The sequence below is a fragment of the Urocitellus parryii genome, chromosome 7 (assembly GCF_045843805.1).
Source record: "Urocitellus parryii isolate mUroPar1 chromosome 7, mUroPar1.hap1, whole genome shotgun sequence".
In the NCBI taxonomy this organism is placed as follows: domain Eukaryota; kingdom Metazoa; phylum Chordata; class Mammalia; order Rodentia; family Sciuridae; genus Urocitellus; species Urocitellus parryii.
The window spans coordinates 19,188,672-19,205,088 of record NC_135537.1 but is presented as its reverse complement, the minus strand read 5'-3'; the positions used below and the strand labels follow the sequence as shown (position 1 = coordinate 19,205,088).

The 16,417-nt window shown below is 39.5% G+C and overlaps 1 protein-coding gene across 1 annotated transcript in view; it reads right to left on the bottom strand.

The window, feature by feature from the left end:
• Window positions 1-16,417, bottom strand: part of Sntb1 (syntrophin beta 1) — a 233,787-nt gene that overhangs the window by 87,409 nt on the left and 129,961 nt on the right. The gene's annotated exons all lie outside the window — the stretch shown is intronic.

The following is a 16,417-nucleotide window of genomic DNA, read 5'->3' as shown; positions in this document are numbered from 1 at the left end:
CATCACCCTCCCAAATCCTAGGCAGTCACTCACCTGCTCTCCATCTCTATAATTTTGAGAAAGACACTTTTCATCATAGGGAGGAAAAATATCTTATTCATTCTTTAATATATGCCAGAAATAATATCATCTATTCATTCATGTTTGTATTAGAAACATATGAGGATTAGGAAATTCAAAACTGATTAAAATTTTCCACTTTTTAATTTCCTCCATTCCTTAATAATATGCAAAGATTCCCTGAGAATTTACTATGTGCTAAGTTAAGTTTTAAATCCTTTTATGTTATTCTATCTAATGTTCCTAATAGCCCTATAGTCTGATAGTGTTAACCCTACTTAACAAGAAAAAGCTGAAGTTTGGAAAGAGAGAAAAAGAAGTAATTTGCTCAAAGTTGCTCAAACTCACATAGTTAGCGATGCTGGGGTGCAGACCCTTGTAATGTAGGCTCAAAAGCCAATGGATTCAAATTCTGCATTAAAATGTCTCTGCTTTAAATTGAGGATGCCAAACCACTGTCTTCCACTTTGGTCTGAAGTCCAGTATAAGCCTCAACAATCATGCCCAATAGTGTCCTCCTTAGCTCCTGAGTTGCAAAATCAGTTTTGCACATCAGCTGAAAGTTAGTAGTCCCAAGCAACCTGCCCTCATTAACATTTGAAATGAACCTTTGAGAGTAAACCTTTTAAGTTATAAACTTAAATTGTAGAAAAAGGAATGATTTGGAAAGTGGGATGTCTCTAGAGGAGTTTTAGCAATTAACATTCTTGGTAAGAAATTTGCAAAAGAAGTCTCTTCAGTGGGACTGTAAGTTTTAAGTGATAAAACAGGGAATCCGTAGATGTCATTGGTCTTCAACTAGATGGAAGAAACCCTTTTGCTTCTCAGGTACTTTTCAAAGAAATGGGCAATAAATCTTGGTGGAATTTTCTTTCCTTCCAAAATTATTACTCTTCAGTGAAGTTGCATGGCAGAGTACAAGCCAGGATTTTCGAAACGAATTAAAGAGGGATCAACTTGCTTTTCAGAGTATTCCATCAATATTAATTAATTCAGGAATTTAAAATATGCCAATATTTTATGTACAAGGTTTTCTTACAAAGACCTGCACTTAATTGTAAAGAAATGACACTTAGGAAGCAGCCATTCCCCAGCGCTCTCTCTCTCTCTCTCTCACACACACACACACACACACACACACACACACACCATGGTGCCAGCAAAAACAAAAAGAGCATATTGTCTCTAGAGATGCCAGCATGGTCCTAGGAGAAAGGTGACTTATAAACAGAGTTACAGTCTTGTGATGTGGAGGCCCTTTCTTGCAGATTTTGACAGCATTTATCATTATTATTAATTTTTAAATACATAGCACATGGAAAAATTCACAAATTGTATGTGTAAAGCCTGAATGGATATTCATGTAACCACTACTTAAGAAATAATAAATATAGCTTCCCAGGAGTCTCTTCTGTCCTTCAGTTCTAGGGTCCAACCTCCAAAATAATCATTCTTAGACGTTCTGTCTCCATGGATTACTTTTGTCCCTGTAATTCTCTGGTACTTTTTTTTTTTTCATTTGTTGTGTTATGGCTTGGATCTGAAGGCTCAGGTGGCCTGGTCTGTAATGCAGCAATGCTCAGAAGTGGAGCTCTGGGAAGTGACTGGATTAGAAGGGTGCTAACCTCATCAGTGTTTCCATCCACTGAGACATTCAGGGCTGAATGGATTATCTGGAGGTGGCAGAAACTGTAAGAGGTGGACCCTGGCTGAAGGAAGCAAGTCACCTGGGGTGGGCCCTAGAAGGTTGTTTCTTGTTCCTGGCCCTGAGTTGCTCTTGTCAGACAAACACAGTGACAAAAAACCTGGTGAACACATTGTGGTTGTTGCCTGAAGTGTGAGGGGAATCCTGAACTATGTCAGAGGCAATGTTTAACTACCCGGTCCCACCCTTTTTAGCACTGGTTTGCCAAGTGTGGCCACAGACCAGCAGCTTTCATATCATGTGGGAACTTACTGGAAATATTAGAAATGAACATTATTGGTTCCCCTGGGGGGTGGGGCTCTGCAATCTCCCTCCAGTCAACCTAATGCAATTCAGGTTTGAGAAGACCTGCCTTAGAGGTTCATAAGAAAAATCATTGAGTTGGGTTGGTTGCCAGACTTCCTTAATGGCCTGGGTAGACTTGCTGAATGGTGAATTGCACTCTCCCAGGCCAGTTCTCAAAGACAGAACACATAGAGAGGCCTATGGCTTTTTACAGTTAAAAAATTATACACACACACACACACACACACACACACACATATATATATATATAAATCAATCAAGCAGCAAAGGTTCTCAATCAAAAGTATTCCTCAGAAACCCTTGAATAGTTTTTTAAAACCATTTAGTTAAATACAGATGTTTGGACTCCATCCCAGACCTATTGAATGAGACTCTCTGGTAACTAAAGCCTGGGTATATGCTTCACAGGTTCCACAAATTATATGAATTAGAGTCATCTCAATCCCTCTAAGCCCAGGCTTGAGCTCCCTAAAGAGCTGTGGCACCTATGGGTAGTTGTTACCAGAAGGGCAACAGAACAATAGAATAGAGAGTGTGTTAGTAATCTATTGCTGAGTAACAATTTTACCCAAAATTAATAGCTTAAAACTTCAAACATTTATTATCTTGCAGTTCCTGTGGTATTGAAACTGGGCAGTGGCTTAGCTGGTTGTTTCTAGTTCAGGGACCCTTTTGAGTTTGCAGTCAACAGGGGCTCAGACATCTGAAGGCTTGGCTGGGGCTGAGGGTTAACTACCACCATGGCACACTCTTCTGGCTGTTGGCAGGAGGCCTCATTTCTTTACCACACGGAATCCTCCAGAGGCTGCTTGAGTGTCTTCATGTAATATTTAGTACCATAAACTAAGAGATTTAACTTGGTTTCCCAAACTAAGTGGTTTGGAGTCATTCGTCACCCCCCACAAAGGAACTGCTATGCCTTTTATGACCTGGTCTCCAAAGTCGTATCATGACTTCTGACTTTTTTTTTTTTTTTTTAGAGAGAGAGAATTTTTTATTATTTATTTTTTAGTTTTCGGCGGACACAACATCTTTGTATGTGGTGCTGAGGATCGAACCCGGGCCACACACATGCCAGGCGAGCGCGCTACTGCTTGAGCCACATCCTCAGCCCATGACTTCTGACTTTTTCTTTTTCTTAGATATGAGTCACTAAGTCCAGTGCACATTCAAGAGGAGGAGATTTAAGTTTCCTAGGATACAAGGAAGAATATTGTAGAATTTTTAGTCATATCTTAAAACCACTAGAGGGAGGCTTCTGATGAAACCAAATTCTGGAAACAACCTCTTTCCAAATGGAGAGGGAGTTCTTGGTGCTGTGGACCTGCAGTGTGTAAAGAGCTTGCTGATTCTCATGGAGATGGAGAATACCATTCCCTCGGAGCTGTGGCTCTGGATTGTAAGATGAGGCATATAGAGGTATTTTGGTAGGGGTCAATGTCACCAGAAGATGAGAAATGATCACTCATTGGAGCCATATGTGAGTAGCATGAACCCAACAAAAAATGATGATGGGTGAATGTTGATTGAACTGGGGAGGGTTTGATACAGAAAAATATCATTTGCATAATGAAGAAATCAAAGAATTCAGTAATGTACATTCATCTTCTTCCCCTCCAACAAAATTCAAAGATAAAAGGGATATAAACTTCCTTTTTTTTTTGGGTGTGTGGGGGGGTAACTGGGGATTGAACTCAGGGACACTTAACACTGCTCTATTTTGTATTTTATTTAGAGACTGGCCTCATTGAATTGCTTAGCGCCTCCCTTTTGCTGAGGCTGGCTTTGAACTCGTGTACCTCCTGCCTCAGCCTCCCAAGCTGCTGGGATTACAGGCGTTCACTACCTCACCCAGCAAAACTTCCTTTTTTAATACCAATAAACTCTACAATCTAAAGCAAATGTAATTACCTGATAGCCCTGAAGTCTCCAAATCCTTTGAGTGAAAACTCTAGATTCTGGATAAGGTGGTCTTATGCACACAAAAAAAATCTCCATTACTTAGTACAAACTTAAAATATATACATACACATACATACATTTTTTATTACTTTATTTCATTTTACTAAAATCTAGCCCACTACAATGAATATTCCACTGCAAAAAGAGACAAATTTCTTTCCTGGGGTAGCTGTGCAGTGGTTTCTCCAGCAACCCGCGTTCTGGAGGTGGGTTATGGATTCAGATTGGCTCTGAGACTTGTTGGTTGGGAGGCATTACGCAAATTAATTAACTACCTTAAACCCTCAATTTCTTTATTTGCAGAATGGCCCTATTTATTTGCCTCTCAAGAAAATTGGGAAGATTAAATGAAATAACATATGCTTGAGATTTACAGTTCCAACCTCATCTCAATCAATATTTCTAGTTTACAATGTATAATCTTCTCAAATTTGTGTAAAATAAAAAGGTAGTAGTGTCGTGAGGCAAGGAAAGACCGTCAGAGCGGGCTGTGGTTCCACTCCGTTCCAGAACACTTGGACTTAGAGGAAAATGCAAGTCCCAAGAAAAACTAAAAAGTCACACAAAGACTATTTGTAGCATCCTAGAATGGAAAAAAAAAATTATGTTGGGGAAATATACATGACTCTTCCAAGATTTGGAAAGATTTGGGACAAAGCTGATAATGTCATTCCTTATCCCATCTACCTTTGTTCTATCTACCAGAGCTACATGAGGCTCATGTTCAGGAGGTTGGGTTAATGTGAGTATGGCCACAACTAGAGCTAGAACCATCTGTGTTGGAGTCCCTTTTCTTTCTCATAGCCTGACATAACCTGTGATTAGAGGGTTGAAAGAATTTTTAAAAAATGCTGTAATCTTTCTCCAAATTTTTTTGATGGCAACATATTTCAAAAGAAACAATTTACAGTCAAATATTAGTGGTACACATGCCTTTAAAAAGGCAGCTTCAATTCCAACAATTACTTCATCAATCTATAAACATAGAGGAGGAGAGAAAGATGGGGGAAAGGACATAGGAAGAGGGGAGGGAAGAAGAAGAAGAGAAGGATAAGAGAAATAAGAAAACTCAAGGGTGAGAAGCCACAACTCGGGAGTGTGTGAAAAGTCATGGTCAATGTCCTTAAAATCAGAGAGCCAGAGATGTGGGATACAATGGAAGCAAGAAAAGTGCTAGAGAGGAAAGAGAATGGTGTGATCTAGTTGATGTAAAATGATCTATAGAAACTATGCTTCTAAATACTCAGACCCTTCTTGGAGAGGTGCAGAATCAGGTTCAATTAGGAGGGAAACTGAGTGACAGGAGACCACCGGGGGAGGCGGGGAGAGTTCATTGTAACTTAGCAACTGTTGAGGTTGGTTCCACTGAATACATCGTGTTTTTCACTGTATTTAAACAGAGCAGGAGAAGGAAGAGCAGCAGGATTATTAGAAAGCTGTCATTTAATCAATAGTGATTAAAACAGCCTTGAGTCAAGTCCAAGCTCTGTTGTTTATGAGCTATGCCTCCTCATGGACATCTGTGACATCAGTTTCTACTCCCTAGTCTTTTAGTAACATCCTCTTCCTATGTGGTCTGGGAATGGAGGGTTCAAAGGTTGTAGGTGTGAGCCATTTGGGCCAAGGGAATTCAAACCCAGAAATTCCGTTGGAGTCAGTGCTAAAGAAATGTTGTCCCTCACATGTCAGATATATAATCACAGGTCTGCTGATGGCCATCATGCCATTAAAAGAGGAGGCTCTCTGCAAATAAAGCCAACACAGAGGAAAGCAGAACTGAACATGAGAGACAGGAACTCAGTTCTACCTGTCACTGTGGCTATCCTTGGACCCTTGCATGTTCCCCTTTCTTGCCTGAGTCAGTTCAGCTACTGGTCGAATACAACTAATTGCCTGACCCATACACGGATCAAAAATAGGTCACTCAGTTTCTATGAGCCTCAATTTCCTTCATCACCTATAAAACAGGGGTGGTGGTTATCAGCTTATAATGATAATAATTAGAGAATCCAATGAGATAATAATTCTGCAAGTGCTTAGTGACCTATCAATCCTGATGTTAGTAAGTTGTCATTTATGCACTTAGCATTTTAAGTTCTTGACTTAGTACCCGGGAAAAAGAATCATGTTAGTGAACATAATGTTTTTTTTTTTTGGTATTTTCTAAATATGAGCACATAGATAAACAAGTTCACTCTCTTAGCTACACAAACAGTAGAGAGACAAGGCATGCATATTAAAATAGAAAATTCCAATAAATGTCTGAGGTTATAAAATGCAGATAGAAACATGAGTGATTTTTTTTTTTTTTGGCAATATTCTATTCCAGCACACTTACAAGGTCTAGCATGTTGGGTGATATATAGACAAGTGTAGTACACGGTCTCTGTCTCCAAAAAGCTCTTCATGTATAATAAGCTGAATAGTATCTCCCCAAAAATTCAGGTCGATGTGGAATCTCAGAATGTAATTTATTTGGGATTAGGATCTTTGCAGATCAAAGTAAGGTGAGGGCTGTGATGAGATCCATCTCATTATTTCATGAATGCATTCACTGGATTAGACTGGATCCTAAATCTAATGACCATGTCATTATAAAAGACAGAAAGGTCATAAAGAGACACACAAAGGAGGCAATGTGAAGATGGAGGCAGAAACTCACAAAACACAGCTCCTGTAGGAATGTAGCTATCTTATGTTCATTTCAACACACTTGGTAGTTAAGAAATCTTCTTGGCAAAAAAGCTTCCTCTTGCCCACATTCAATGCTACAGCCAGAAATAAAAGGGAAAAAAAGCATTCTGAAATGAGGAACCCAAACAAAGGCCCTGGGAGCCCGCTGGCCTATAGGTGGCCTCTAGCATGCTGCCTCTTCCTTCTTGGAGTAAAGAAAATCCAGATGACTTTCTTGCTAGTGGATGAGTCCTACATTTCTGGAACTGGGCAAGAGGAGGGAGGGAGGAGGGACAGGAGCAATAAAGTCAGAATGGCTGATTGGAGCTATTTTGAGCAGGCCGGTCTTTTATAACTCTTATTTTGTTCCCCAGTTGAACTGACCACTGCTTGATGAATTGTGTTGATCTGTAGTTCAGCGATAAAGTTCTCTTTTAATTCCCTGCTGAATAGAAATATTTAGGGCAATGCCACAGCTGTGTTTATTCTCACACTCCACCACAGTTATGTAAATACTGCCTATGGAACTATTTCTGATAAAGGCCCATACCAACCCCAAGGAATTATACGTTCACTCTAGATGTCTGCCAAGATGAGCCTCTTCCATCCAGCTTGGCACAGCATATGAATGATATCACAGCTTCTCAGAGATCATTTGGCAAACCTCACAATAAAAGAGTAATTTTCTTCCCCTCTTGCTCTCTCAAAGGCTTCCACTGAGCCAAGTAATATTTCCCAGCATTCTCTGCTCCTCTTGTTTGGAAACATGAGGCTGACACCTAAAATTTGAAGCCTCCCAACAAAAAACTAATAGATAAAACAAAACTTGCAACCTGGCAACGAAGGTTTCATATGACCTTTACCTTGCAATGTGAAGGTGGAGAAAATATGGATGAAGCTAATCATGGGGCTGGGGCCATGGGAATTAGGCAGGATACAGACCACACAGTCATTATGGTTGTGTCCAGTTCCCCTATGATTGACCAAAAAAAAAAAAAAGATACTTCCCAACAGACATGCGTTAATAATAATATCTCTGGATAGTGGGATTTTAGATAGTTTTATTTCTATCTTTATGCTTTTCTATATTTTCCAAATTGTTTTTGCAAAGTAATCAGAAAGAAATTAGAGGAGAAAAACATTTTTTAAGAAAAACAAACGATTGCAAATCTTTAGCAATAATGTCATTAGTGAAATGATTCACTAGGAAAAAATATGTTCTTATGTGAAAAAGCTAACACCAGAGGGGGGAAAAAAAAAACAAGATCAAAATGTTAAAATGGGCTGTAACTGAAAGACCTGAAGGAGATAAAGACTGGTACTAAGAACATGCACCATGAGGTTGAGCACTTGTCCTGGGGGTGGGTGTGTGCAAACTCCACCAGAAAACATGTGCACTTTTCTCTTTTCATTCTAATAATCACAGGAGGTGGGAGCTATGACAGGTGAGAAGATGGCCCTTTGGAGGGGCCAGCTTGTCCAATCTATTTCAGTTAGTAATAGAAAAAGCTGGGACTGGAACCCTAGTTAATCTGACTCCAAAACCCAGGTCTTCATCATGATTCTCTGTGATCATTTCAATAGGGCAAAGGTCCATGTGAACAGGTGTGGTCCCCAGGGTGATGGTATGGGCAGTAAGAGGAAGAACCTTATTGGGAAGTCCTGAGGTCACTGGGGGCATGCATCTGAAGGGGATTATGGGACCCCAGTCACTCAGCCTTTCTCTGCTTCCTGGCTCATGATATGCTCTCACATATTCTCCTACCATAATTTACCACCTTCTCCAGAGACCCAAACCAATGGGGTCACCTGAACTTGGATTCAAATTTCCAAAATATTCTCAATAAACTTTTTCTCTTTATAAGTTAATTGCCTCAGGCATGCCATTGTAGGAGTGAAGCTGGTACATGCTCCATTTAGCAGGATGCTTATAAAATGTGGTATATCATTTAAAAGAGTAGGGGACATTTTTTCATATTGTTTGTTGCTCAGTATCTTTTGAACACCCTTCCTGTGTTGTGGAAAGTTTTCCAAATTATAAATTCAACTTCCCCAAGGCATATGCCAGAATTCAAAATTCTATCTTTCTCTGCTGCTAGGGAACAGAGTCTCTTTCACAAAATAGAAACTCTGAAGGAGTCAACGTAAGGATGTGGGCGTGCATGGAATCCATCTTTGGGCAGGTATGGGAGGCATCCAGCTCTCGGGGGCCAAGCTTGGCCAGCCTTGTATTTAGTGCAAGCTGAGGCACTTGTGTGAGCTCGGAGGTTGCTGTCAAGTGGGGGTGGCAGCAGGGGTTATTTCCCTTAGTACAGCCATTACAATACGGTTGGCTAGGCAACTTCTTGGCCTGAAATCTTTGGAAAATAGATAAGAACCCGCTCTCCTTAAAAAGAGTCGACTCTATTGCCTGAAAGCAATCCCCAGTTAAGAATGTAGATTTAGGAAGCAGGTTGCTATGATAAAAACTAATGAGATCATCTAAAGAATGTGTCAAGTGTGAGCAGGTAATGCAAAAGCAGCCAGATTTGGTGCTGTCTTTCACAAAATCCTATTTCAAAAACAGGTCATGCATGATATAGTATTCTGCTAAGCTCTGAGGGAACCTGACAGTATCTCTCATGTTGGCTAGGTTTCAGTTTTTCAGTAACATAAATTTACAAAATATGTGAAGAATTTCAGCACTTTGACCTTTCCTAGGGGAATGATATCCTTATCAAAGTTTTAGAAGAGGAGTCAGCTAAAGTTAAAACTAGAGAAAACATTCCCCTCCCACTACATATTTCATCTGCACCTCAAAAAATATTCTGTGGTTTGACCTTGCTCAGCAGATTAAACAAAAAGCCATCTAAATATACAAGGTGTGAATGTAAATCAAATAAATGTACATTTGTCTCTAGACTCTTAGTACACTGACAACAATGTATCCTGTGGCCCAGTCCAAAGCATAGCCTTTGGTATCTGAGGGCCTGTTGGGGTAGGGTGGACATATTTAGCAAATAAAAATGTAAGTTGCCCAGTTAGATTTGAATTTTAGATAAACAAGGAGTATTTTTTAGTGGAAGCATGTCCTATGTAATCTCTAATGGTAGAGATGGTGTCAAGTACATGGATGAAAATGTATAGAAAGTGGGGTGCAGAAGTGCCTGCTTATAATCCCAGCTACTCAACAGGCAGAGCAGTATTTGAGGACAACCTCAGAAATTTAGCGAGATCTTTTGTGTGTGCAGGAACACACACACACACACACACACACACACACACATACACACATACACACACATAAATAAATAAATAGTTCTGGAGATAGAGCTCAGGGGTAGAGAACTTGCCTAACTGTGTGAGCTCTTGGGTTCAATCCCCACCCAATACGACATACACAACAAAAGGAGGTCTAGAAAATAAAATGCATAGAATTTTATGGTGGATAAACTGTGAAGGGTGGAAAGAGGGAAATGTCAAGGTATTGCCTAGGTTTCTGTATTAGAAAACTGAATAAATGACAGTAACTTTCACTAAGAGAAAAATGATCCAGATTTGAAGAGAAATATGCATTTGGCTAAATATCTCCATTGTCATTCATATCTCATTATAGCCACAAATTTGTAAAATCTACAGACACCAGCTACTCCCCAACACTCTGCTTTTGGTGATTTTGCTTTCATGACAACATCCACTCAGGAGTACAGGTTGGGTGAGCCAATCTTGCTCCGTGCATCCTGTCCTCTTGTATGGAGTCCCGTCTCCACGTTTTATCAGTTTTTTCTTGGTGATATCTCCTTTTCAAAACAGTCAGCCGCACAGTAAGCCACTGGTATTCCCTCAGGAAAGCTGAGACAATCATTTGCCTAGAATAGGTTATAAGCTTTATTTTCTTGGTCAACTTTGATAAGGAAGCTGAGGTCTCACTCCAGGCTCAACTAGGAGAAATGTTCTGATCATCCACGAATGTCTTCCATGGTCTTGGAAGTGGCAGCATCTGTGATGTCTACTTATTTCTAGAAAGTCTTTTGGCAGAGAGCTTTCCAGAAAGCTCCTGGTTGCCCCACCCTGGAAGAGAATCCTGGCTTGGGTCATCTAATCATCTCTTTTCAAGGTTTATCCTTTCACAGTTTACCTTCCCCACTAACCTAAATTCTTGAGGGCAACCAAATATCAGAATTATCTTACTGTCACCCCCAGCACCTGACACATGGGAGGGTACACTAGAAGTATTTACTGGACTAAATAAATAGATGGCTGGGTCTTTGTGTGGTGCCTACTTTTCTAGTCAATGTCCATCTTCACAGTTGTTTTTCCCTTATTGCATTAACTCTTTCAGACTTGATCAACTGAACTGAACACCACAGCTAGTGTACTAGTCAAAAGTTTTGGTGTTCCATGGGAATCTAATTCCCACAGATAAAAATGCAGCAACTAATTCAGAAATGGTTACCTATTATTATATTGTTGACCAGAATATTTGCCACAAGTGATTTTCTTGGACTGAAATAACCAATGTGTGATCTTGTGAGCATTTCCAGGTTTAGATGTAGAGGGAGATGGCCTTACAGATGTGCAAAGCAGGACAAAAAGGTGACACAGAAATAAAACAAGGAGATTATTCATCCGAAGTGCTGCTATCTAAGAGGCAGCAATATCAGTGGGTACCATAGAACTCACTTATGGGAAAGTTTCGTGTAACATAATGAGATTTATCTGTCTGGCCCACTTATAAAATTGTGAGCAAATGCCTTTTCATTCATTAATTTATTAATTATTTTTGAGTGCCTGGCACCCATCAGACATGGCATTAGGCACGTGGAGAGAAGGAGAGTTCAACACAGATATTGTTCCTGTAATCACTGTGGTTACAGCCCATTGATCTGGGACAGGCAAACACTCTCTTAAGCTTTCAAATAACATGAGAAATTCCTAAAGCAAGAGAATAATTTGCCTTTTTTAGAAGCAGAAAATCTTTTCCTAAATTGCCAATAAATTACTTAAGCAATAATTAACTGCATGATGTTGGCAGTTGCTACAGGTACTAATAGTACTTCATCATCCCCAAAGAGTCTCACAGACCTTCATTCTGAATTCCTACCAAGTCATTCTCTGGGAGGAAGGAGGACAAAATAAGAGGAGAAGATAAGGGCAAAAGCATTTTATCTCTGGGGCCCTTATACAAATAAAGATGTGTGTATACACACATACACAGTGTGTGTGTGTGTGTGTGTGTGTGTGTTTGTGTGTATATATAGTGAGCATATATTATATATATTTTGTATATACATGGATAGTTTCTATACATGTCCCCAAAGGCCCTTATGCTAAAGACTTGATTGCAGACTGTAGTGCCATCAGGAGTCAGTGGTGCCTTTGAGAGGTGGAGCTTAGTGGAAGGAAGTTGGGTTATTACCTTTGAGAGGAAATTGGAATCCAACTTCTTTGTGTCTCTTTCCTTCCCAGCCACCATCAGGTGAGCAGCTTTGCTCCTCCATGTGCTCCTGCCATGATGTACTGTGCTACTACAGGCCCCCAAACAAAAGAGCCACTGACCATGGACTGAAACCTCCAAAACCTTGAGTTGCTATAAGCTTTCATCCTTTTAAGGTTGTTTTCTCAGGTTATTTTGTCACAGCAATATAAAGCTGACTAACACACAGTGGAAGGCAGCATGAGACATTAGTGTCCATGAATCTTTCAGCAATGATTATTCGTAGCTGTTACCCAGTAGGGAAGATGGTCCTGGGAGAATGTGGAAGAGGAGACATAAACTGGATGATCCAGAAGGATCTGAAGAGGGTCGACCACATGAATGGATCTAGGGAATTGGATTCAGGAAGTAGAAAAGACCCCAGGCCATTTCAGTTAGCATGGGTGAACTATAGAGAGAGAAAAAGCAGAAACCAAAGTGATCCTAGTTACATGCATGAACAAATGAATGACCAAGGTCAAAATTAATAATGTGTTAGGAATTAGAGGTCATTTAATCCAACCATCCATTTCACAGGTGAAAAATCAAAGTTCTAAAGAGAAATGGTTTATCCAGGGTCATACTTGCAGGTAGTAATATTATGGAACTTTACATCTAGATTTCTGAACAGCTAATTTCATATGCTAAAGGTAATTTCATATTCTTTATGATTTTCAAGTGGAAGTCCTGAATTTGGGGCTAGTAGCTTTTTCCATATTTGAAACATTCACTGATGTACTTTGCAGATAGTTTACCATCAAGGTCTTTATGAAAATGACAGCTTCATAATTATTTTCTCTGTGGAAGCCTTTGCTCAAAGACACTTTCACCTCTTTTGTAGATAGCAATAATCATTTTCATTACCTGAAGGATTTAAACAAGCACAAACAAATAAATCAGCTACTCATAAAATTGCAATTTTTTTAAAAAAAATCTATATCTGAACTATCTAGACAAGTTTTAAATTGTCACGCTGGTTGCGAGAGGGTGAAAATCAGAATAATGCAAATGTTCATCCCAAGTTCTAAAAGGTCATGCTATATGAAATTCAATCTTCCTCATTCTTACAGTAAATGCCAAAGTGCCAGACAAGTTGGGAAGAGAGTCGGTCTCTCTGCAAAGCCGTGAAGTTGTGGGGTTAGATTTGTTTTATTTTGTTTTGATTGCATTAACTATTTTTTTTTGGCAGAAAATATGTGTGAAATAGTAGAACAAGAAAATTGTTATAAATGAAGGAAATTAACTGAAAGCTTTCCAATTCTTGATGTAGAGGTGCCTGGGGAGGAGGGGAGCAAGTCAGGGAGAGAAGAGGATGTCATGGTTTCTGCATTTGCTGCAGGGGACACCTGTGCTCCTGGGGTGGTCAGATGCCTGCCTCTGCCTCGAGGCCTTCCAAACATGTGCTCCCTCCGGATGCGCAAGTCAAGTGACAAAACTGCATCTCCAGCCTTGCACCTCAGGCAATTTGAGGAAGTGGACTGCTTTTAACCAAGACTTAAATATATCCTCTCTGGGGGAAAAAAATACCAAAAAACTGAAAGAAGCCCAGCTTTTGGGATAAGACAAATACAGATAAACTTTTGAATCATTCATTCAAAAATATTTATTAAATGCCTGCTCTCTGTTAGGCAGGCCGCTAGGTGCTGGGGAGACGGGGCCAGACAGTGTGCCACAGCGTTCAAGGAGCTCACTGTCCACAGGGACGAGAAGGTGTCTGAGGGATTTGGCAGACAAAGAACCCCATGACCACATGTGACATAGTGCTTGATGTCATTAACAGAGCCAGTGTGCCTTGGTCCTGGACTGGCTACTAGCTAAATAGCCTTGGGCAAAGAACTCAATTTCTCTGTATCATAGTTTCTCACCTGCAGAGAGAAGTGGGCTGAGCTATCACAGGGGTATGGACTGGAACAGCGATGGCCCTGTGGCTCACTTTAGAAGGAAGAGGAGAAGCTGCTTAAACCAAAAAAAGGAGCATTAGAGAGAGGCTGAGGGCACAGCAACCCAAGGAGTTTAACAGCCTGCACCAGCAACCTAAGTGCAAAACTGCATTTCACATAGTGCAACCTGTGAGGAGTACTTAGCAGTGTGGGGGAAAAGTGGAGGGCCAAACAGGGGACAGAGCCCGAAGGGGACCCATTGCCAGAATTACATAAGCAGCATGAGCTGATCAAGTTTATACTGTAGGGAGATCATGTCTGGGAAGATAGATTGGAAGGGAGAAAAACTGGAGGCAAGGGGACAGTTAAAATATCTCTGATCTTGTAGGGGTGACAGCAGAGCAATTGCAAAGGAGAGAGCACTTTAGACAGAAAAGGAGAGACGAGAGCAGAACAGGGAGAGCATTCTATTAGGACCATTTGATCTCTGAATTAACACTTGTATCTTTAGGAAATCATGTCTTGTAAATATTGAATCCAATATATGTCCATCTGTGAGTCCTGGGGTCTGCTAGGTGTGGCAAAACAGGAGACACAGTGAGTTAGATGTAGTCCAGGACATTCAATTATAGCTATAAACATGGTTGGTACCAAAATAACTATAATACATGGCAGAATAATCATAATACATGGTAGAACTGGGGTGCTGTTAAAAAAAGCATAGATTATCAGAGGAAGAAAAGGATGCTGAGCATAAAGAACAGTGAGTCCTTTGGGAAGACAAAGGTGTTGAGATGGAGCTTACGGAATAAGAGGATGGGGCGGGTGGAGCATGGCAAGGGCATTCCAGTCTCTGGGATGCTATGATCAGGAAGAGAGGGGCATGAAAGTGTTCAGGAATAGCAAATAGACCAGTTTTATCTGGGAAATTCTTTCTATAACTATGTTATTTTTTAACAGTTTATTGAAATTAATTGATATATCGGGAGTAGTACATATTTTAAGAGTGTAATAGGCTAACACACACAGATACCTCCTTGACTCCTTCCCCATTACGCTTGCTTTAGATGAGTTTGCATTTTTGTAGAATTTTAACAAATGGAAACATGTAATGTAAATTCCTTAAGTCTAGCTTTTTTCACATAGCATCATTATTTTGAGATTTACCCATGTTGTTCATTCCCTTTTATTGTTGAGTAGTAATCCATCTTGTGGAAAAGCCACTGTTTGTTTATCCAGCTTTTGATGAACGATTGTTTCTAGAGTTTGGTTATTATATTTATTCATAATATAATAACTGTGAACCTTTTGTGTGTTTATTTTGGACATGTGATTTCATTTCTCTTGGGTAAACAGCTAAGAGTGGACTGTTGATTCATTTGGTGATGTGTATGTACCAAGTGGTTTTAACATTCTTCATTCTCAAACAGAAACATATGATGGTTACAGTTCTTCCACATCCTTGCCAACACTTAAAATGATCAGTCTTTTAATTCTAGCTAGATTAATATATGTGTAGTCGTATCTCATTGTGGTTCTAATTTGCATGTATGTAGTGATTAATGATGCACATCTTTTCATGTGCTTATTTGCATTGGTAAAGTGTATAAATGTTCACCCTTTTAAAATTGCATTGATTGCCATGTTATTATTGAGTTTAGACAAATCTATCTATCTATCTATCTATTAGATACAATAAATATTGTTTCTACTATTTTCTCCCAATCTGTGTTTTCATTCTCTTAAGAATAAAATATTTAATTCAACAAAATTCAATTTATCATTTTTTTTTCCTCTGGGGATGTGCTTTTGGTTCCACATCTAGAATCTTTGGGAAACTCAAATTTATAAATATTTTCCATGTTTTCTCCTGGAGGTTTATAGTTTTAGGCTTCATATTTAGATTGATGAAACATTTGAACTAATTTTTGTATATGGTGCAAGGTATAGATTGAAGATCATTTTTTATTTGAATAGTCAATATCACCATTTGTCTAAGATCATCACCATTTGTCTAAAATGACCATTCTTTCTCCATTAAATTGTCTTAGCATACCTGTTGAAAATCAATTGTCCAGAAGTGTCTGAGTTACTTCTGATTTACTTCTGAATTCCCTGTTATGTTCCATCTATTGACTTGCCAGTTGACTTCCCAATTTTGAAAGAAACACCCCACTGTTTTGACAACTGTAACTTTAGGAAATACCTGGATGAGGTGGTGTTTAGTCCTGAGATCTCAACATGCTATCATATTTCTTCGGTCTCAAGTCTTCCTTAGCATTATTTGAAGTGCAGATCTGCAAGTGACCAAGTTCTTTGAGCATTACATTTGAATAAACCTCTATTTCATCTCAATTTTTGAAAGATATTTTTGTT